The following is a 23,403-nucleotide window of genomic DNA, read 5'->3' as shown; positions in this document are numbered from 1 at the left end:
GTCTGGCGCGGATAAAGAAGAACTGTCAGCGCGCGAGGGCGGCGTCTAAGTACTCCGACAACGTAATTCCAGCGCACGACGCCAATGACGAACGCGGAGCCGCAGACGACGCCTAGCGACGCGCAAGGGGTATTGCTACAAAAATCTTTCCGGATCCAGCCTGACGCCTGGGGATATTCTAAGGTGAGGAATCTAACTAACGTGTTTCTTTCAGATAGCAGATGTTCTGCATTCTTTCCTTGTTACAAACTTAAAGTACACAACTTACACCTTTGTAAATCCACATAAAGCGTGCACTGGAAATCTATGTTTCATTTCCCTTTTTAAATGGTTTATGTGATATTTCATTAGCTGGCTACATCATCAGATGGTTAATACTCTTCAGCTTTGCCTGCCTTCCTTTTTCTGCAGCGTGTGCATCTTGATAGGAGCAGTTGCTTTAGTTTGTGTAAATTGGCAATATTTGGGCTTTTTATATTGCATTATACAATATTGTAAGAATGTATTTCCTGACCTTTATATTAAAAAATATTGCTTACCGGTAAACTGCATTTTCTAAAACCACAGTCCTCCCAGTCCTTACTCAATGAGGAGGCTTGCCTCCTCAGACACAACGGTTAGTAAGTGTTTCTACAATGCTTATTGTAGAACACCTGCCACCCCTATAACAGCCCTCTCGTATTCCACTCATGTTTGATCAAGTCACGTTAAGGAATAAGGAGCAAGGGTGGGAGGATGCGTTCTGGATATTACCTAAGTAATATTTTTCATTATCCCAAAACCCATCCTTTCTGTCCCAATTTTTACTCTTCGAGGAAATACACAAGCATATGCCATTCCTCAGTGTTGGTAAAAGAACCAAATTGACAATACAAGTGAAAGCAAATGATTAATATTTCATAACGAAGAGCACTATACCATCATAGAAAATTTCCATACTCCCAAACCAAAAATTCATGGTCTCACCAAGGCTCAACTTGTAAAGTTTTACAAATCACCGCTCTTCAAATTTCCATTAAGGAGACCCTATTCATCTCTTCACATGATGCTGCAATCCTCCTGGTAGATCTTCACTTAATCCGATTCAGGAGTTGTATGTGCATGAGATCATAAGCCTCACTAATCACTTGCTTATCCCATCTACTAATAGTAGGAGTAGATGGCCTTTTCACTTTGTTAGCTTGACCTAAGCCTACCAAAAGAAAGTTAGACATCTTTATTTACTTTGTTTTGTCTAGGTATATAAGTAAAGCTCTTCTAGCTTTCAAACCAAATGAAATGTGAGCCCCTGAGGAAAACACTGGAAGGATTACTTCCTGATACCTATGAAATTGTGAGTGTATCTTGGGAGAAAACGTTTGTTCCAGTTTTAAGACTACCTTATCTGAAAAAAATCTGATATAGGAATACGAGGCCAGAAGGGCCCCCAATTGTCCCAATTGTCTTGCTGGCATATTTGCCAGCAAGAAAACAACCTTACCCATGAATAGGGGCTGATTCTAAGGGTTCAAAAGGAGGTTTCTCAAGCACTTCCAAAACCGCTGGTAGATCTATTGGAAGGAGCTTCTGAGGACACCTAGGGTCTTTGATCCTGAAACCCTAATCAATCTCTTAACCAAAAGTACTATTTTAGACAAATCCAGGAAAGACCCCACCACCCCTCTAATAACTGCCCATTGTGAGGATAATGCTGATGACGACAAGCCTTTATCAACACCTTCTTGTAGGAACTGTAATATTTTAAACTGACCACCAGAAGTTCTACTGTAACTGTCAAGGGAACACCATTTTTTCAAACTGTTCCGGTGTTTTTTTAAGTAATCTACAAACATAGGGGGTTTCCTTGACTATTGAACTGCAACTGCCAGCTCTCTGGACCAACTTAAGGATTGCAGACCTCTTCTCTCAGCTTCCAAACCGAAAGATTTAGGACTCAAAGTGATTAGAATGGAGGAAGAGGGTAAATGATTGGAGGTGGGTGTATTGGGAAGACAAACATGTCCTGCAATGCTAGTTGGGAAAGCTGAAGAACTAAAGTCATTCTTTGCCAAAAAGGGGCTACTAGGATGACTAATGCATTCTCCTGAATCTTCCTGAGTAACCTGTGGAGGAGGGTAACGTGAGGAATTATATATAGAGTAGTATCTTCATTCACCTAAAGCACAAGGCCTCCATCCTCTATGTTCGAGGGTCTGTGGTGTCTTAACAGAAATTCTGTAGGAGCGCACTACTTGTGGAAGCAAAGATGTCTAGCCAAGGGAGACCAAACTTCTCTACCACCAGTATAAATGCTTGCAGACTGAGCCTGAAATTTACCAATGAGGGCATATTCCTGCTTAAGGGATCTGCTTGAAAGTTGTGCTTGCCCAGAATATACATTATTGATAATAAGATAAGCCTCTGCCAAGATACATACCCTCTGATCAAGAACCTTCAGAGAATGTACATTGGTGCCCCCTTGATGGTTTATGCTTGCCTTGGCTACATGTTTGTCTCTTTTGACCACTACTGCCTTTTAATTAAATAGAGGTGCATAGTAAAGGAGTGTATCTCTGCAGCTGCCAATCCTCTGAAATTCAAATATTAGACTGCTTCAACAGACGCCAATTGTCTTTTCACATCTTCCTTCCCAAGAGTTGCCTAACCAGCCCACCGACTGGAATTGGTTGTAATTTTCGACAGGAAAGGATGCAGAAGGGACACCCCTTTCTGCAAGTTCCCCATCGCAAACAACCATGCTAGATCCCATGTTAAAAATTGTGATATAGGAACCAAAGTCTTGCAAGGCTGAGACACTGGATCCTGAATGAGATAAAAGGTGATTGATCAACGGCTTCATATAAAGGCAAGACCAAACAACTACTGCTGTTGTAGCTGCCATATGCCCTTAAACATTCAGGAACTTCCTCCCTGATGCCCCAGAGCAAGATAAGTGATGCTTCAAGGTGTTCTGTAATGTCTGTATCCTTGCTTTTGAAAGAGTGACCTTGGCTTTCACTGTATCCAATAGGGTCCAAACGAACGACTTCTTTTGGGACGGGACTAACTGGGACTAATTCGGGTTGAGAAGAGAACCCATTTCCATGAGCCAGTTGGCCACCCTCTCTGAATCAGATACCACTAATCATTCAGGGACGGTAATGTTTGGAGACCTTCCAAAGGCAATAGGGCTACTTCAGGAGCCAATACCATCACGATCACTCGAGGAGTGGTTGTCAGGCAGACTGGTGAGGCTCTGACATGGTATTGAATCCCAGATACAGCAAAGCGGTTGCTTGCGTTATTATTGGCACATGAAAACATGCTTTTTGTAAATCCAGCATTATCATTAGATCTCCTTTTGTTACCAATTCAATCACTTTCTAAAGAGACATCATTCTGAAGGGAATTTTCTGAGCAAGCGCGTCAAACCCTTCCAGATCCATCACTGGATGATAAGAGGTGTCTGGCTTTGGGTCCAAGAACAAGACTGATTAAAAATCTTGGATTATCTCTGATACAGGGACTTCTGATATTGCACGTCTCAATTGCAGAGTCCACTCTTTTCAGAAGATAGTGTTCTTTTATTACATCCTATGGAATGGTTTTCTGATGAAAATGTCGCTGGGGATGATCTCTGAGCTATATAGAATAGCCATTTCTTATGATTGACAGCACCCATTTGTCGCTGACTTAGCTTTTGTCCTTGTTGTAAATGTTTAGGACTTACTCCCCAACTTTTTCTCCTTGATAGTCAGGATTTTTTACTTAGGCCATGGTGTGCTTTTTCTTAGAATTTACCACCTCATGCTGCTCCCAGATCCCAGGCTCGGCCACGAAAAGAACAAGAAAATTGTGCTGCTGGAGCCAACTTCATTTGGAAAAAAAAGTATTTGCAGCAAAAGGTCTAAATGGTTTCAAGATTTTCTTTTCATCTTTTCTTTCACCAAATCACTGAGCTCTCCTCAAAACATTTTTTCTCCCAACAACAGGTTTTAGTTTCCATAATTTTAACCAGAACAATCTTCTCACTTTCACTGCAGCGCCTGCTGCCGTTGATGCTGATCATAATGCATCAAACTATAGGGCCTGATTCAGACCTTTGGGTACAGGAATATCCATCACCGTTGGGACGCAGTAACCCATCTGCCAAGGTCTAAATCTGGCCCATAGTGTCTGATAAAAACTTTGCCAATAGGTCTATATTGCCCAGTATTGCAGTATTATCTCTCCCCCCATTCCAAGCTATCAAAAAGGGTTTGGAAATCATTGAACAATGTCTGAGCTGCACACGCAGAAAAAGGAACTAGTTTTGATCGCACAATTTGCTGCTACAAAGACTTACTTTAAGGCACTCTCCACCTCTTTATCCCCAGCATCTTGCAACAATGCTTTCTCAGAAGCTAGGGATGATGATGAAGCCATTTTAGGTCTTTTTTTCATTGTTTACAGTGGAATCTACGATTGTTAGCGACGTATAATTATTCATCTCACACGATCTGAATCGTACAATAATTTGAAATCGGCATTATTTAGGAAAGCGCTGTTTCTACTAACCTCTCTGCCTGTTCTAAGATGGCTGCTATCTACGTATTTCTGTTCCATTGGGGGCGATCGTTCTCTGTGCATCTTTTAATTTAAAAATTAGGATTGTCGTGAATGCCAAAACACAAAAAATATAATTTTTGCTTGACCTTTATCATACTAAACGCCGCATCCAGGTCATTTAATAATTAAAAAACAATACTCCGGCTCTCTAAATACACCATTTCAAGATGGCCGCGTTGTTAAAGAACTTCTCGCGAGTGAGTGTAGGAGACACTCATGGATTACTTCATGATTGTCCACAGGTGTGCATAGTTAACGATAATGACCGCGTATATTTAAACATAGAATCTTTTTCGGGTTTCGCTTGCTCGTCATTTCTCCTCCGCCTGTCAGCCGTTATCTCCGGACCATTCGGGCGCTCGTCACAGCCTTATACCGGTAAGTTTATCAAGGGACACCTTCCACATAAGAAAATATCTGGATTCTATTAGTTTGGTTAAGGAGAATATGGGCTTTGCTCTATATTTTGATTTCCGCCTTTACATTTTACGGGATATTCATTATAACGATAATACAACTTTACTCTTTTAGCTGTGTCAGTCTTTTTTTGCCCTCTGTTTATTTTTATTCTTCCCATTATTATATACTATGGGACGTTTATAAAGATGAGTATACAACGTCATGTTGTTAGCTTGTTAGGGGATCATACTAGCTCTGTCCCCTGCATATTGGTTCCTTAAATAGATTAGGGGTGCACATCTTAGCTGCCCGGTTCAACACAACGAGTTTCAAACTGCCTGGATAGTATAATGATTTGCAGCCCGTGATAGTCTAAGCGCATGATATTTAAAACACATTTCATGTGTCTTGTCTTTCTCCCTCCCAAACCCTGGGTAATGTATATTTTTGGAGGACAATAGCCTGGTTGCCGGTAGCCTCATTATTACACTTGCAATTATAATATTGGGAGACTAGTTTACCGGTCAGTGGTAGTAACGGGGTACCTTGCGCTAAGGACTTGCAGATGGTGACTTTTGGAACAACCTACTGTTCATGCTAAATTTTAAAAGAATTATGCTAGGGGATGTTTTTAGGATCGTGATGACAATTATTCCCCGGAATATATTATATCATAAATTTGTTATCTTCTGCCGTAGACTGTGAAGACTGTTTTCTTCCGTTTTATACAACAAGAATATATTGGGAAATGTCGTGAATTGGTCAACTTCTGAGAATATGATGTCTCTATAGAATACTACGCGCTAAAGTAAGTTTCCAACCTGATGGCTGGTACTTTCTGAGCTAATATTACAGTGCATTGTCTTCACTTAAAGATGATATAGCAATTCTAAACGTTGACTACGCTTGTTATTTATTTATTTATTTATTTATTTATTTTTTTGAAACCGTTTATTACAAGACTCAAAAATATACAAATATGGGCCTACAACCTTCCGGCCGGCCGCTAGCAATGAAAGGAGCATACGATATACATTTATAAAACACATGGTGCTGCGGCCGAGCATGCACAGGAGGTAACATCGTTGCGAGCCACACTGTCCAGACCCCACTATACGGTTCCATTTTAAACTTAAAGAACAACAAATACAAACAAACCCACAAGGCAATCCTCAATCGGAAATAGCAACACGTGCTCCCCTAGAGGGGGGATCCTAGCCATCCATAGGAATCTCAAGAGGGGGGAGAGATCAGAACTAGGGCTGGGTACACCTAATGCCCAGGTACCGGGGGGATGAGTTGGCTAAGGGGACGGGGCCGGCGACGGATCGGGCAATAACGGTGGAGCACAGATTCCCCCGTGGTAGGCGTTCCAGGGGCCCCACACTTTCACCCATGTCGCAGGCTTACCTCTCGCCACATACACCACCTTTTCCCGAAACATGCACCAATCCATATGTTCCGTCCAGGCCGAGACAGTCGGGGGCCTCTGGGATCCCCACAGCTGGGCAATATCACGCTTGGCAACCATATACCCCAGAGTCGCACACCACGTCTGCGGCACCGAGTAATCGGTAGGCTCCCACACATTCAACAGGCATCTCCTCGCTTCGGGCAACAGCGCCACATGCGTGACCACTCGCAGCACCTCATGCACACCACGCCAGAACCCCTCCACCTCCGGGCACTCCCACAAGATATGCAGAAAAGTCCCCAGCGCACCACACCCACGCTTACACAAACCGTCCTCAGCGTAGCCCATACGCAGGAGCTTTGGCCCCGTCATGTAGACCCTGTGGAGTATCTTGAGCTGGACGAAACGAAGGCGAGCCGGTATGGCCACCTCTTTCGGGGAGGCCACCGCGGAGATCCAGTCCTCGTCGTCCAGCTCCAGCCCATCGGCTACCCAAGCCTCACGAAGGGCAGTCAACAAGTCTGAGCGGTCGTTGATCAGTTTTTTGTAGATCAGTGAGATCGTGCTGTCAGGGACGTGTCCATCCAGCACTCTATCCTCCAGGGGGGAACACTCCGGGATGGAGGCAACGTCCGGAAAGACGGAGCCCAGCGCATGCCGTACCTGCAAATACCGAAAGTACTCGCTGCCCTGCAACTGAAATTCCGTCTGCAGCATCTCAAACGTTTTAAATCCTCCCCTCGTCCAGAGATCCCCCACTTTGCTAATGCCTATTAAGTCCCACTTCTCAAAGCCCTTCGAGGTCCACAAGGAGCCCAACCGCTCAGGCGCGTATAGTGGTGACGCCCGGGTCAAACGGTCCTTCCACCCCATAGCTGCATTGGCCGCGTGCCACACTCGCACCATGACACGCGTGGGGCCCGTTAGGCGAGCGTCAGGCGCGCTAGAGTAGAGCGCTCGATTATGGTCACCACCTGGAAGTAGCATCCTATCCATTTCAAACGCCGGGTTTAAGGCTGGCCCATATAGGCCCTGATTAATCGCAGCTAGCTGGGAGGCCTAATAATACCGTTTAATATCCGGGAGGGCAATCCCCCCGTCATACCATGGGAGCGTCAGCTCAGCCAGGGCAATTCGTGGCCTCCCGTCCCAGAACAGGCGGCGCTGCAAACTCTCCACTTCGCGGAAGTAGCGCGCTGGGACGAGGTCCATAGTGTTCTGCAACGCGTACAGGAAACGCGGCAGCGACATCATTTTAAACAAAGCCGCCCGGCCGAGCGGCGAAAGCAGCAAACGCCGCCAGCGCGCGACATCCTCTTTCAGACGCTGGAGGGGGGGAAGCAAGTTCCGATCATACCGAGCCTCCGGGTCCAGAGTAATGAAGACACCCAGGTACCTAAATCCCTGCGGGGCGACCTGGATCGGACAGCCCCGCGGGAGGATAGGAGCCTCCCCGGAGAGAACATACACACACGATTTAGCCCAGTTGATGACCAGACCGGAGTTACGACCGAATGAATGCAAAACATCAACCAGTACTATGAGTGATTTACGTGGGGAAGCTAGGTACAAGAGGGTGTCATCAGCGTATAGGGATACGCGGTCCTCATACTCAGGGGTCCAGCGGAGACCACGGATGGAAGGCTCCCACCGCAGCCACTCCGCCAGGGGCTCCAAGGCAAGTGCAAAGAGGAGCGGCGATAAGGGGCAGCCCTGCCGTGTGCCCCGGCCCAGCTCGAACGGAGCTGACACTCTTCCGTTCACCACCACCTGCGCCAATGGGCCGAATACAGCAATTTGACCCAACTGATGAACCCTGGGCCGAATCCAAACTTCGCAAGCATCGCCCAGATATATGGCCACTCAAGCGTGTCAAACGCCATGGTGGCGTCTAAGGACGCCAAAATGGCCGGCTCCCGTATGAACGGGGCACGTGCGAGCACACCGTGCAAACGCCGCAGATTAAGGGCTGTGTTGCGATGGGGAATAAAGCCAGATTGGTCCTGATGAACCAAATCGCCCACCACACCGACCAGCCGATTGGCCAGTACCTTGGCGAGAATCTTGGGCTCCGCATTCAGTAGCGAAATGGGCCGATAGGATGTAACCCGGTCCCGAGGTCTCCCCTCCTTGTGGATGACCACGATTGTAGCCAGACGCTGGTCCAGCGGGAGGGAGCCCACCGAGTGTGCCGCCAGGAACATAGCCCGGAGGTGGGGTGCCAGCGTATCCGGTCGCAACTTGTACAACTCGATAGGGAGACCATTCGGACCCATGGCCTTGCCGGAAGCGACCGAGCGTATGGCGAGGGCGATCTCGTCGGAGGTGGGAGCGGCGTCCAACGACACCCTGTCATCCCCGGAAAGGGACGGCAGCGCGATATCACTGAGCAGGGCACGGGAATCCTCTTCCGAGCAGGGAGACACCGGGGAATACACCCCACGGAAATAATCCGCGAAGCAGGAGACAATTTCTTCTGGCTCAGTTACACACACACCATCCGTTTTCTCAATCAGCGGGACCACACGATTCGCTCTCTCTTTTTTGTCCAACCACGCTATAAGTTTACCAGCCTTAACACCCACATCATACAGTCGCCCCTGTTGCTCTCTACTGAGGCCCCTGGCCGCCTCCGTGACGAGGGCCCTATAGGCCGCTTGCTTGAGTTGGAGGACATGTAATGCGGCATCCGTCACCCCACCTTCTAAATTACCCTCCAACTCGGCTATTTCAGCCTCCATCCGGGTCACCTCCTCCCGCTCGCGCCTCCGGGCGTGGGAAATAAGGGATAGGGCCTCCCCTCGGAGTACTGTCTTGAAGGCCTCCCATAGCGGTACAGCCGAAGGCACGAACCCCACATTCTCATCAAAATATCGCTGAAGGGATTTAATCAATTCAGCGCGAATGGTGGGGTCGCGCAGGTACCAAGGATTGATTGGGACCACCCTACCCTCACCCCTCGGAAAGACATCAAAGTGCAGTAGGAGCGGGGAGTGGTCCGAAATACCCCGTGGCAAATGGCGCACCTCTCCCACCCTCCCAACATAGGCCGCCGGGACAAGGACATAGTCTAGTCGTGAGAGACTACCATGGGCTCCCGAGTGGAAAGTGTACTGCAGCTGCGTGGGGTGTTTTAAACGCCAGCAGTCCACTAATCCAAATGTATCCAAGAGGCCGGGTAGCCACGCCTGTGCCCGGGGGAGGTCCCTAGGGGGGTGACGATCCACAGACCCAGATACCACCGCATTAAAAGCCCCCCCGGAAGGCCAAGGAGAAGGCGCCCAAGGTCGGCAAAGGTGGTCGACTGCAGCCCCGGTGGGATGTATACTGACACAAAGACAACCACTTTGCCCTCCAGTCTTCCCACCAAGACCGTGTAACGTCCCCTGTCATCGTGGAGCACCTCATCAAGCTCCAACGGGAGCGAGTTCTTCACCATGATGCCCACACCCCTTGAGCCGGACGTGAAGCCCGAGTGAGCCACTAGGCGATAGCCACGCCGATTCATGGCGCAGAAGGAGTTGCCAATGAGGTGTGTCTCCTGCAGAAAGACTACATCGGGCGAGATTCGCTTCAAAAACTGCAGGACCACACCCCGTTTGATCCTGTCCCCCAGTCCATTCACATTCCAAGACAACAAAGTTAGTTCCCTACCCCCCATCATATACAGAAGCCATCATTCGTCCCCCGGAGAGCACTTTAGAACTAACACAAAAATACGTTTGCCTTGTGATAAAAACGAACAACACCCCATCCCTACCCACCCCCCCCAACAGAACTCCCCCCTCCCTGCACCCCTGCATGAGCCCAAACAGCCCCCCCAACGTGCAGTGTGCCTGTCGCCCCATATATAGTTAGACTAACTAAACCCCCTAGAGGAGGAGGGAGAACCCCCAATAGACCCAACACAACCTCCATAGGAGGGGAACTTACAAAAACTGACGCAGAATCAAAAGTGGCAACATTTTCGTCCAGAGTGAGGCCCAATATTAGACCCTCAGTCCCGATCCAGCGTGCCGTCTCCCCCCGCCGCCCCCCCCCCCCCCCCGCCCCCCCGATCACGATCCCCGGGCAGAGTATCCAGCCAGTCCCCGGCTGCTTTGGGACGATCAAAGAAGTGAGTGCGACCATCCACCTCCACACGCAGCTTGGCCGGGAAAAGCATGGCGTATTTGAGGTTTAGGTCCCGAAGACGGCGTTTGACGCCTAGGAAGCTCAGTCTCTGCTTCTGGACCGCTGGGGTGAAATCAGGATAAAAATGTACCTCCATATTGTCAAGCTTGACCGGTCCATGCAGTCTGGAGGTTTGCAGGATAGCGTCTCTATCCCGAAAATTGAAAATCCGGGCGATGAGAGGTCTCGGAGGGGCTCCGACCTTCGGCCTTCCCCCGGGAACCCTGTGGGCCCTCTCCACAGCGAAGAATTTGCTCAGCCCCCGTGGCTGGAGATGGGTAGCAATCAGGTCCTCCACAAAGAGATCCGCCGCCGCCTCCTCGCGTCCCTCGGGGACCCCAATAATGCGGACGTTGTTCCTCCGTGCCCGACTCTCGGAGTCCTCCAGGCGTCGATCCATAAGCGCACTCGCCTGACTAAGCCGGCGCACCTCTGTTTGCAAGGCCGCCACATCTGTCGTTAGGCCCGATGCGGTGTGGGCCAAAGAATCTACTCGGTCGTTGGTTTTGGAAAGATCGGCCCTCACCAGGCCAACATCCACAAGGACCGAGTCAATCTTCTGCGCCAGTGTATCAAACCGCTGGCCCACCGAGGCCTTCATCTCGGCAATGGCGCCCATGACATCTCGCAGAGTCAGATCTGCGGGCAGGTCTGGGGCATCAGGAGGGCTCTCAGGGGACTTGCGCGGTCCATCGGGAGATCCCTTCTGGAGGGTATAGCGGTCCATACTGTTGGCCTGATGGACGGCGCCACGCCGGGTCGATTTGGTCTTTGTCCGGTCTCCATCTTGTTTCGTGGCCATGGCCACCAGTCTCCCAGTCGCACCAGCCACGTCGTGTAGGGCAGGAAAGCAGGGCCACGAGCTCCGGGGGGGCCCCCTCAGAGCAGCGGGGTGGATCACAGCCGGCAGGCAGGCAGGGTCTCCCAGCAAGGCCACACCACACCAACACCAAGGGCTCCGCGACCCAACCTCGCAGAGACGACAAGGTGGTGCGAAAGCGAAAGCGAAAGTGCGGGGTACGCGAGTCGCCAGGCCCTGCCTGCCGCTGTTGTTCACTTTGTCACTGGATCACCCCACAGCGCAAATCCGGGGTCCGGCGAGGGGAAGGCCGCAAACCTCAATCGGTGCTCACTCCGGTGTCCGAGGTCCGATTCGGAAGCGGGAAACGGGTGCCACCTCAGCTCGGGTTCACCAACATAGTCCCCTCATCCAGGACAGGATAATTTCAGGATAATCGTAGGAGGTTGCGGAGGTCCTCGGGAGCCTCGCACCTACGCGGCCATCTTGGTTGCGCGCTAGGCTCCTCCCCCACGCTTGTTATTTTTGATTTATAGATAATTGTGTTCCACATATGAAATAAAGGGAGATTGCCTACAGTTTCTGACGGATCTGGCATTGAATCTAGTTATGCCCAATAGGACTGATTAGTTCTTGCGTCTCATACGTGGTGGGTATTATTGAATACTTATGGATTTTTGTACCCATATAATATGGGATTTTGTGATTCTGATACTCCTAACTTCACTGTGCTACTTAGAAGTTACTGGTGGTACATGGCCTTGACGAGACATTGACTGAGATCACAAAGCCCGATTGAGCTTCCTTCTCATGATGGTATATGCTTGACTCTTATTTTTGGTATTATTTGTCCTGTTTTCGCTTTCCTCTGTTCACTTGCCTGTATCTCTGTTTTTGTAGAATCAAAATAGGTAGCTATTAGGGTTATGTTGAGTATGTCTTCTTCTCTTTTCTTCGCTCCGTTTATGCATTCTCTATGCGCTTGGGATACAAATGTCAATGACTGTTAAGAGCAATAATATGGTGTTGTACATGTTGGATGTTAATAAGATAAGAAGAGCTACAATGCATGAATATATTAATACGCTCATAGAGAGGGTATGTAGCCTTAAAAAAGATGATATTAAAAAAGATGATGTTGATGTAAGATAATCACAAACAGTTGCATTTATTGAATTTGTAATATGGAATGTCTTGGGTTATATATGTTTTTTTATGTGTATTTATGTATATTTATGTGTTTGTGTCTAAACAGCCCTGAAGAAGTCCGCTTCTAGGACGAAACGCGTCGGATGTGCTGTCAAGATCAATTTGTATCTACAATTCTGTATTTTAAAAAAAGACAAGATGAATTATTATAACTTTTGAATAAAAATGAACTATTTCTGAATAGCTTTGATGTGGGGAATGAATTATATTATTGCTCTTCCCGAACCTTTGAAGTGTGGTGCACCTGTGCTTGTTTTTTTAAACTGTTAGGTCCTGTTTGGGACTTGCATTGTTACAGTGGGTGCGATTCAGTGTGCACACATACCCCTAGCAACTATATAGGGATACAAATTTGGAAAGGATAGCAGTTTAGGTGCTGGCCTATAGAGGGCTCCACTGTTGGGTGTGTTTCATGCCACGTGTTTGCATAGGGATGATGATGAAGCCATACTAGAGAGGATGGAATTTGCTTAGGGAATTTGAGGAAATTCTGTGTCAAACTTCTCCAATGAATATCTCTTATTCAGGAAGTGAGGCACTGTTGCCCTATCAACATTTCTCCATTGTTTAAGGATCTGGTTCTTCAAAACTTCATGAAAAGGTAGTTTGTCCACTGAATGTTCCTTATATTGCACAAAGAATCCTTCCTCAGACTGAGCTGAAGGATGACATCATAATAAATCTCTAGTAAAGCACAAGCATCTGCTGAAAATGAACCCCTTGCACCCATTTTCTTTGGCCAGTCTCATAGTCATCATCGGTAGCATTCATGCCTTGCTTCTTTGACCCACTTAGTGCAAATAAAACTGCCTCCTGTACTATGCACTGGAGGCCAGCGCTATACAAGGCCATCAGTTCACTCTGCTCCTCCTCCTCCTACCTGCCTCTTTTGGGTAGATTTTCCTTGTTCCATGGCTGCAGTCACCCTCAGGAAGTAGAACTACAGTCAATCACTTGAAGCCCTCCACATGCACTGATTGGGGCCTCACATATTATATCATTCATGGCATGTACTATGACATCATTAATAACATCCACTGATGATATCTGAAATGGCAACATTGATGAAAGCACTGATTGGTGAGGGCATGAGATATAGTTACTTCAGTTACCTATAACTAATGAATATAAGTGGATTTTCTGGTTTAAAATTTTACAATTTAAGTGACATTTTTCACCTATGTATAACATCACTCTAACATACATAGTTGTACACCTCAATGAAAATTGTATAATGTTATTGTCATCCCTGTCTGAAGTGGGGCACTGGTATGAAACAATGTTTAGAGCTAGTAATAGAAACCAGTAGCTATTAGATCTGGTCTTTGCTGCCAAACTTTTCCCTTTGTTAATGCTTATTTTGTTATGTTTTGGCAAAACTTTGATTAGGAAGCTACTGTGCACTTGTCAAACAAACAAAACAAAACAAAATAGCTAAAAGTAAAAACATGTTTTAGTCTCCAAATGCACCTATTGCCATAGTAGTGCCTGTCACTGAAGGGAACCCCTTTTTATGTAGATGTGCTCCTTGTGAAAGAGCAGAATGCTGTCACTTTCTAAGAAGTTAGCCACTGGCTGAAATTCACTGACTCACTCGCCCTTGTGAATGCTGTGGTGGGTGGTAGAATAATGAAATGTCACAGTAAAAGCCCAATGGATGAAAAGTGCTGACTAAAAGCCCCTATAAGTAGGTATATCATACATAAAATTTTCAGAAAATCAACAGTCATGCTGAAACTGGACTTAAAATAAATAACGACAAGTCTCCCACACTAATCTTATTCCCTATCACTTAGCAGTGACAGTCAATTGTTGTTCATCCATGCTGCATACAGCTTCCTTATACTGCTTAATCCTATTACACTTGCACTCACTCTCGTTATTACACTGCTAAAGGTTTTGCTCTTCATTCAGTCCTGTATGAAACCATAAACCAGCCCTCACTGACTGAACAGGCATGGAATAACTGAAAAGATCTTCCACATACTACTGGCTAATTGGAGGACTCTAATATAGTCTACCAATGTAGGTCACAACTAGTTCCATACTATGAATACTTTTTTATATCTCACAAATGACAATCAAATATGGGATGATCGTAACAAACAGATCTTCTACCATTTCTTTCTCCAACCATGGCTGTTCATGAACTTAAAACTTTAAATAAAATATACTAGAGTGGACAACCCAGTGAAATAATCAGCTAAGTGGATTACGATAATAAGAAATACTATAAAGGAACCTGCAGGACTGCTGGAAGCAGAGAGCTTATTGAAAACCATAACCTGTGTGCTTATCTCTCCCACCTCTTCTTCCACCACACTGCTAAGCAATGAGTCCCATAGCACAATAATTGCACCTTGGTGGCCATCATGTACAACATGGACACACTTCACACACAAGATCAAACAACAAAGACAAAACTCCTCCAACCACCCACCCTACACGAAGTGGCATGCTGCCAATGTAGACAAGTGCTTCAATGTCTCACAGAGGGTTAATATGTGTTATATAAATGTTGCAAACAGTGTAATTCTTGTGGTGTTGATCTTCTTTTTTTCCATTCTTATTGTTTGTTGTCTTGAAACAAGCTTCCAGCACCATAGAGCAGTAAATGAGACCAAGACTTGCCAGCAGTTCCAAAAAGAAGACGTATGCAGAGCAGTTGAAAAGGCGCTGGAGTAGCTAAAGAGAAAGAGAAAGTGTTGTTCCTACATTTACTTGAGCATTATAAATCAATTTTTATGTGATATCAAAGAAGTTATTCTTGTCTGGTTTGCTTTTATTCACATCTGTATTTTGTGCTGCAAATGCCTTAATCAGTATACTCCAAATATACGTTATTTACACGTCTTCCTCAGTAAAACTTGGTGTTAATCTGGCAAATAGAATGAAATCTAAAGTTACAAAAGTACATTTGACACTACTACCACATTACCACTACCATCACAAGCATTACCATAAACACCACTGTTACTACCACAGGTGGGTATCCATAAAATCAGAATATATCTCACTTTAACAGTACTTTGATTGCACACAGCATATGAAGTGAACAAACCCAACCCTCCTTAGGAAAGGTTACTCTTTTATCTTCCTAACATCCATCCAACCTCTCAACTGCTCATTTCTGTTTATCAATCCATCGATCATTCCATCGTAACCTTTCTACCCACTCATTCCATACAACCATACTCTCTTCCATCCACCCATCCATCCTTTCCCCTTATCATATATGCATCCATCAATTCATCTATCCATCAATATATCCATGAATCCATCCATCCTTTCACTAATCCTTCCTCCATCCTTTCACCCATCTGCCCATTATCCCATCCTTCCATCTACACACTCTTTCGTCAATCAATCCTTTGACTCTTCCACCCGCCCTCTCAATGTAATCTTTCTTTCACCCTTACACCTATCCATCTTTTCACTCTTTCAGCCATCCATTCTTACAGACTTTCTTCCTTTCACCCTTCCATGTTCTTACTTCTTTTCTTTCACATTTACTTCCTTCCTCCCCCATTCATATTTTACCTAGCTATCCATCCTTTGTCTTATCCATACATTTGTCTTCTCCTGTTTTTTTCTTGCAGGCTTACTTGTTCCTGTCTGTTCGCCATTATGTTCTTCCTCTTATTTTTATCATTCCTCTTTCTTTCATCTCGTCGCTGTGCATACTAAGCCCACACCCCTCTGTCGTGGTTTTCCCTGACAGTGATGTTCATAAACAATTTGTCTGCCCACAGAAGAAACCCAAAGAAAAAACAATACATGTTTAATGTGGCACAGTTCACCAGCCCATCAGGCCAGGAGCAGCCTCACCTCAAGCAACTACAGTGGGTTTAATTACACCATTGACTACCACCACAAGCACACTTACATAACATGTGTATTAGTAAAGCACACGTTCACCCAGAGGTCTCTTGGCGCTGAATAACAGATGTTCTTTGTTACCCAACTCAATGGTACTCATTTTATAGACCTCAGATGGTTGAAAGGCTGACTGGACCCGCCAGGATTAGTACCTGTGACATTGAGGTCAAACACAGGCCCCTGCAATGGACACATTAGTCCACTGAGCCACCTGACCCAGCACCATCACACAACCATCACCTTGACAACAACCATTATCACTGCCATCAGCATAAACAACACCATCAAAACTATCACCTCTACCATCACCATTAGAAGAATCAACACTATCACTACTGTTACCACCAGCATCACAACTATCACCGCTATATATCCATGGAAGTGTGTTTAGGAGTATTGTGTGTTTGGCAGTTTTGTGCATGTGTAAGAGAAGGTGTGTTGTGGTCATGCGAGTGAAATCCTTTGAGCGCACCATCAGTTTAGTCATACGTATGCTTTTTATGAGACATTGGGGGGTTTAATTAAGGCGCTTAAGAAGTCACCTTCAAAAATTACCACAATACTTGTCAAAGTGAACCACTAAAATTATTAAATGAAACTGAGCTCAACCCCCTGGTAGCTACGGCACAGAGCAGACATGCTTTTTAAAAAAAAACATCTTTATTGGCATTTTCAGTATGTTATCAAGGCATATTTGCAGGATGAATACATCATCGTCATGGTTCTTCCCCTTCCACCCACTCCCATGTTCTTTATAATCATGTTAATTTATCATGTCTTATTTGATGGTGCTAACATTAACCATATCCTTTTCCTTACCATACCAACATAGTCGTACTAACTCCCTCACCTCCCACCCTCCCAGTCATGTCTTGGTCTCGAGACTTGTGTTGGCCGCATGGGGGGGCTAGCCTATTGTTTACGCTGTGCATTCCTTGTCTTGTCTCTTCATCTGACTTCATCCTCTTCATCTGTCCTATCTTCACCTTCCCTATTCACCTCCTCAGTGGGGTAGGGAGGTCCCCTGCGTCCGCCATCATGAGTGACCAGGCTTGTGCATCTTCATCTTTCTTATCATTTTTCCTGACCTGTTTTATTCGGATTCATTTTGCAGTTGCTCATTCACTAAGATCTTTCAGCCATCCCTCCATTGTCGGGTCGGTCTGAACTTATTTGTCTCTTTGCCAGCACCAATCTCAATAGCACAAAACTTCTGCTAAGTTTTTTAGATTTGGGCGTAGGAAGCAGCCCCAATATTACAACCCATATTTTGGGGGGATTCTCCACACTGTGGCAATTTGCATACCATCTACTATATTTTCCCAGTATTACGCTAGTGCTGGACATTCCCTTGCCATGTGAAATAAATGTGCTTCTGTTTGACCACATCTAGGGCATGAGTTTGAGCATTCTGGGCAAATTTTGCTTATGGTCTGCAGAGTTAAATATGTCTAATGTATGGTGTTGTATTGTGTTAGTTTAAAAATCGTGTTGCAACTCACCCGTTTAACTCCCTCATGTATTTTCAACCACTCCCAGTCTGTCAGGGGCTCGTCTATTGCTTCTTCCCATCTTGCCTGTATTGGGAGTGGCCCCGCCAGGAGATTGTCCAGTAGTGCTTTGTATATGTGAGAGACCAATCAACTGCTGGGAGGCTCCTGTGGAAAGGAGGACCATATATTGTAAGAACTGTCCCTTTTCCAGTTCAAAGGTGTGTTCAGCCACCTCTCAGGTTATAAATTGTTCATTACTGTATAGGGCTCCCATTGTGTGACATCCCCCTTTACCCATTTTTGGATGGACATTGAGTCTGCTATCTTTTTAACGGGTTTTACCAACCACAATGCCATATCTGAGGCATAGGGAGCATGCCGGATAACCTTCTTGACTGCTAACTCCCAATCCGCTGCCAAGTGTTGGATGACATATGGCTTAGACCCAGGCACCCCCGCTCCAAGCATAAGGGGTTCCGGGAGGGTGGCCCACCATGTGTTTCCACCAGAAACCGTTTCTCCCAGTTATCATTCTCATCTAACTAGTGGACTGCGTGTTCAAGTTGCGAGGCCATATTGTAGAGTTCCATCTGCGGCACCTCGAGTGTATCAAGTTTTACTAGTTTTTGTTTGTTTCCCCACAGCAGTTCAATCAAGAGGCTATCTAACTTTGGGAAATACCAATTTGGTAATCTATATGGAGAGTGCTGAAGGGCATATAGACATCCCAGCACAGTAACCATTTTTATTAATGCTATCCTCCCCATCAGGGACAATGGGAGCTCCTTCCAGAATTTTATAGAATTACTAATACCCTCCACTACCCTCCTCATGTTTTTCTCTAGCTAGGTGGTGTCTGTATGTTTCAGACGGAATCCTAAGTATTTTAAGCCGTCAGGTACCCATGGCAGACCCACAGTAGGCAAGTCATTCTCCGGCATCCCCACCGGTCTCCCCATAGGGAGCAAATTTGATTTCCCGGGATTTAGATGAAAACCCGATAACGCCTCAAATTCCCTTAACTCATCAAGAAGGACTGGGACCGCCCCATCTGGATGACCCAGATACAGAAGTGTATCGTCGGCATATAATGAGATCACGTGATTGGTGTCCCCCGATTGAGTTCCCATCTTCCCAGTTTTTCCCTTAATGTTGCAGCCAAAGGCTCTATTGCTACCGTGAATAGGAGAGGGGATAGGGGGCAAGGTTGATGAGTGCCCCTTGTTAGTGCAAATTGTTCTGACATCGTCCAGCAGAGTCTCACCCAAGCTGTTGGATTTGTGTTGAGTGATTGTACCCATTGGATGAATCCCTGCCCTACTCCCATGTTTCTTAGGGTCGACCATACATATTCCCATTCCGTCAACCATACATATTCCCATTCCACTGAATCAAACGCTTGTTCGATGTCTAGCATTGCTAATGCGCATTGCACGGTCTCCAGGCATGGGGCGTGCCACACATGTGCCAATCTCCATAAGTTATGTGTAGTACTCCGCCTTGGTATAAACCCGGCTGGGTCAGGGTGTAGAAGCTGGGATATGTATGGCAATAGCCAGCCCGCCAGTATTCTTCTCAGTATTTTTCTGTCAAACTTAGGAGGGATTTCAGCCTATAGGAGTCTGGTAGTAGGGGGTCTTTATCTGGTTTTAATATCATAGTCACCACCGCCTCCTGCATAGTTGCAGACAGGGACCTATTTTCCAGTGCCTCATTGTATACTCCCAGCGGTCCGTCAGCCAGCAATGGGGCAGACCTCTGGTAGAATTCCGCCGGAAGTCAGTCACTTCCAGGGCATTTCTCAGGTTTAAGTCGTCTGATAACTGCCAGTATTTCTTCCATGGAAATTGGCGCCTCGAGGGTGTCCGCGGCCTCCTGCTCTAATCTAGGTAGGTCTAGGTTATCCAAAAAATCCTGTAATGCTTGTTCGGGTGGGGAGAGTTTCTTTTTGCATACCGCAGCTAAGTGTCCAGTTAGTTCACCTATAATTGCCCTCTGAGTGCGTACCGTCTCTCCGTCTTTATTTCTTAAATGGAGTATCGGCTTTGGCACACTCTCCGCTCTTATTAACCTTGCAAGGAGTGCACTCGTCCTATCCTCTTCGATATGAGTTTGTTGCCTATATGCTGTGTATGTAAATTTTTCTAACCTGTGCCATGATTCTAATAGCTCCTCCGGGCTGCGCTCCATTTAACCAAGTTTTGGGGTGTAATGTGTAAAGTCTCTTCCACCTCCTTCAGCTGATATTCCAGAGCGGACATACTTAACTTAGAGGCAATATGTAAATTATTTACGCAGTACTCACACAGTAATAAAGTCAAAATACAACACAAGATTTTTTTACATTAAATTTTAATAAATAAAATGACACCAAAATGACAAAAATCCAATCAGAAGACCTAGAGTTCAGACTTTTTAAAGTTAATGTTAAACGCTCGATTCACAAATAATTTTTGTATATTTTCCAGGAGTTAGCCAAACCAATCAGAATTTTTTTTTGTAAATCAAACCCTAATCCTCACTAGTGTGGTGAGCTGAAACAATTAAGTGAGATAACCTGACAATGCATTGTAATGTGAATCAGCCTGGACGCATTAAAATGGCAGAATCTTTCTTCAATTCTGTTTCCGTTATTATTTGTTCCCCTTTCTTCAGTAGGGACTTGGAAAGTGATTAATGCAACAGAGGTGTATCTCTACATTTGGTTTAAGTATTTCGGTTTTTTAATGACTTCGTGTAAAAAGGCACAGATATTGGTTGTGATTCAGGTATCAGTTCAATCATTGACAGTACAGCGGACAGTTCATTCATTCTATAGGTATAGGATTTCTTCATATGTATGGGGCAGAATAGTACAATCTAAATATATGTATGTGTAAATGGGACATACAACGTGATCATATAGCTCTCCCACCTTTAACTGTAGCGAGGGAGCATTGACAAAATTATGTCAGGGAGACATTGCACATATTTAGGAATGGCACAGAATGTTGAACATTACAGCAGAATCTCTTCCCAACACCTGCGTTCTTTTCATAGAGGTGACAAATGGGAGCCATACTCTTTCAAACGTATTCAACCTGCCATGAATATTTGGTGATAGCTTTTCCATTGCATAAATACCTTTTCTCTTCCAGGAGATCCTCATCAATAGTCATAAGCCCTGAATAGTCCCACCCCATGCAGGGTTCTCGGAGCGCTCTTAAATATTTTTTATATATGTAATACACTTTTTACATAGTGCCCTACATGTATATTTGCAGCCAAAAGAAAGGCTAAAATGGACAGATTACATTGAATTTTCATTTGAAAAAGAATCCAATTGCATAGAAATATGTCAGTGATAAAAAATTATTATAGAAAACCTTTCACAAACCTGTTTTTAAACGGAAAGGGAATATGAGACATTGTTAGCCAATAGACTGCCTTTCAAAGAATAGTAGCCAATACTAGCCCTGTGCCTTTAAGAACCTCACAGTACCCACTGTAGCCCATCATGCCTCACAAGTGACAGGTCAGTTCATTTTTCCGGCTCCTGGGGACAGGATCATGGAGTACTAAGCTCTGCCTTTTTTGGCAAAAAACACTGGAAAATCTTTCCAAAACCTTTTCTTTTTTAAAGTCATTTGACGTTCTTCAGCACCTACGGTGCAGATAGACATTTTTTCTGACAGAATTAGTATGTTTTCCTGTAAAGAAGTGTCCTCTGGGAGTACTAAATTCTAGTTGCACAGTATTCCTTCACAGACAACTTTTTCATTCATCCAACAATCCTTACCCATTCAATCAAGAGTATCACTGTAAACACCAATGATCTACGTGTTGGCACAGAAACCTACAATTGATGCATTGATATGCTGACTTCATTAAAATTGTTAATTCAAAATTAAAATCATTTCATATGAAAAGAGAAACATAAAACAATCAATCAATAATTTCACAATATATTCATTAAAAATACAACACGAGAGATAATAAAGACATTAGATTTATGTCAAGGGGGAGAGGGGCAATCCGAGACCAATACCCAAATCTAGTATAGGACACATATCCTAATAATGGCTAATGAATATCGTGCATCTACCAGTGACATGTAGGTTGCAACTAAATAAGAAAACATACAATGTGATGGATGTGTAGTCATACCGGATGAAAAGGGTAGGTTGTCCGTGCAGGTAAATACAAGTGAGTGGGCCCCTTCCTTTTCTCCTGTAAGAGACAAGAAGACAGAAACACAAATAGTTAAAATCACTGAATCGCATCAACAATTAATGCTGTACATCTAACAGACATAAAAAACAATAAGTAACCTCTGCATATCCAAACAAGGAAGAAAGAGGCGAAAAGCAGGAAAGCATAAAATACAATATGATACAACAGATTCTTATTCCTGCAGAAAGAACCACTGACAGATTGGAGCACTCTAGTCAGAGTCCGTTGAGTAATACCCAAAAGAGGGAGCAGTTATTACCCCTCTCTGAGGTGGATAGATAACTCCTCATCCATGTTAAGACCTCCTGGAGTCTTAGTTTGGAAGTCTATAATGTGACGTGATTCCCGCTGTCTAAGGGTTAGTACTCTGTCCCCCCCCTCTGAAACTCTTGGGGATTTGTTCAAGAATCAAAAAACTCAATTCAGAAACATTCCTGCACAGACAACGTTTTCATTCATCCAACAATCCTTACCCATTCAATCAAGAGTATCACTGTAAACACCAATGATCTACGTGTTGGCACAGAAACCTACAATTGATGCATTGATATGCTGACTTCATTAAAATTGTTAATTCAAAATTAAAATCATTTCATATGAAAAGAGAAACATAAAACAATCAATCAATAATTTCACAATATATTCATTAAAAATACAACACGAGAGATAATAAAGACATTAGATTTATGTCATTAGGTACCACAACCAATACCAGAAGTCTATACACAACCACCCCAATGTTTCAAAATTCATCAATATTTGGGGTGAATTGAGAGCGGTGGGTTTATGGTGAACAGGCGTCGACGCGTTTCAGTGGTATAGCATGGTTGGACCTTCTTTATCAAGACTACATACGATTGTACTCTTGGTGATTAAAATATCTATGGTGCATATTTCTTTAAAATCAAAAGCGCTAATTGGCCACTGTTACGTAAGTCTCAATATCTATGTGGGTGAACCGGATCTGGTATCACCTGTGATATATACTTTGTAAGATGAAAGCTCTTTTATACACTTGACAGTGTTTCCTCATGCCCAGTTAAAGAATACACTGAACTGTTCTTTATCTCAAGTCAACTGATAAGGTTTTAACCTCTAACCGAATACCCTTCGTGCACGGTGGATGTGAATCTAAAATACCAATTTTTTAATTTGCACGTTTATTCTCTGGGTCTTTTTGTTTCTGTGGCCCTTTTAAAGACTCGTGCAGGGAACCGGTGTGTCTTAAAAGCTTCCAT

At 44.9% G+C, this 23,403-nt stretch overlaps 1 protein-coding gene across 1 annotated transcript in view; it reads left to right on the top strand.

Annotated features, from left to right (window-relative positions):
• The window catches only part of LOC146805184 (uncharacterized), a 1,401,767-nt gene extending 1,389,019 nt beyond the window's left edge, over positions 1–12,748 (top strand). The window contains exon 19 of the mRNA XM_085622379.1: positions 12,628–12,748. The gene's annotated coding sequence lies outside the window, so the exon portion shown is untranslated. The remainder of the gene's footprint in view (positions 1–12,627) is intronic.
• Positions 12,749–23,403: the final 10,655 nt, after the last annotated feature.

This window comes from Triturus cristatus, chromosome 8, assembly GCF_964204655.1.
Source record: "Triturus cristatus chromosome 8, aTriCri1.1, whole genome shotgun sequence".
NCBI lineage: Eukaryota > Metazoa > Chordata > Amphibia > Caudata > Salamandridae > Triturus > Triturus cristatus.
This window is presented reverse-complemented; position numbering and strand designations above follow the sequence as displayed.